Genomic DNA, 1,025 nt, shown 5'->3' with positions numbered 1-1,025 from the left:
CTGTTTGGAAACCCCTGTGCAAATGGGGGCTCCTCACACCAAACGACCAGGCAAGTGATCAGTGAGATAATGCACAAAGCGCCTTTAAAGAACTAGGACTGGTGGCTTGGCTGGGGGCTTTGGGGAGAGAGGTTGTCCCGTGAATCCCTGGTAAGTAAATTCCTTTGCTGGATGGGGTATCCCTGGCGGTTGCTAAGGACGCTCACGTTGTCCAATCGCTGCTCGTTTTACTAGGCTGTGCGGTGCTCTGCGGTTGCTGTAGCAACGGACGGCAACAGCTCCGGACTCCCCAGGTTGCAGACGCAAAGCTGGCGGCTTGGAGCCGGGTAGGAAGACCCCGGGCGGTGGGTGCCGTCTGTGAGTCGGATGCGGGGTCTCCGCAGGGGAGCTCCGGGCTCAGAGGTCCTCGCAGCAGCGATCCTGGGGTCAGAGTGCGGGAGTCAAAGGGAGTGCCGGGGTTGTCGGTTTGCCTCCCCCACCCTCCCGCGGCTCCTTCTCCTCGTTCCTGTTAAAGTTACTGGACCTCACCCTGCTTTCCGATTTTGGGATTCGCCAGCCGGGAAAGGAGCAAGGGGCAGGCGTCCTGCCGGGAGAGAAAGGCTGGAGGTTGTTTCTCTTTTAAGTTTGAATTACCCCTGAGGCCTCGGACAAGGTCGCTTTTTATCTTTCCTCACCCCGTTTTCTTGAGAGAGTGGTGAGGCTCCAACGGCTGCAGTCAGACGCACCTGTCTCCAAGGTCTCCTCCTCGTGTAGCCCACCGGCCGGTGAAGTCACCGCCTTTCTGGTTGCTCAGTTTGGCCTAAGAAAGTGCCTCGCGGTCAGGGCTATGGAGTGGTTCTCTGTAGGACACAGACCCCACTGGCGGCAGGGTCCCGTCCTCCAGGTGGCTCCCCTTTACCTGCGCGTTCTTGCTCCCTGCCATACTACAACCAGATTATTTCACTTGACCAACTCTTTCCCATGCTGCTTTGCAATTTGTAAGACAAGACCCGTCTCTCATGAATTTATACTATGACTCATTCATC

General features: G+C 57.1%; 1 protein-coding gene across 1 annotated transcript in view; it reads left to right on the top strand.

Moving 5' to 3' along the window:
- Window positions 1-264: 264 nt before the first annotated feature.
- Hydin (HYDIN, axonemal central pair apparatus protein) overlaps window positions 265-1,025 on the top strand; it is a 433,520-nt gene continuing 432,759 nt past the window's right edge. The window contains exon 1 of the mRNA XM_023709202.1: window positions 265-326. The gene's annotated coding sequence lies outside the window, so the exon portion shown is untranslated. The remainder of the gene's footprint in view (window positions 327-1,025) is intronic.

Source organism: Octodon degus, unplaced genomic scaffold (genome assembly GCF_000260255.1).
Source record: "Octodon degus isolate 3935 unplaced genomic scaffold, OctDeg1.0 scaffold00011, whole genome shotgun sequence".
Taxonomy (NCBI): domain Eukaryota; kingdom Metazoa; phylum Chordata; class Mammalia; order Rodentia; family Octodontidae; genus Octodon; species Octodon degus.
The sequence above is the reverse complement of the archived record's forward strand: the minus strand, read 5'-3'. Positions and strand labels throughout refer to the sequence as shown.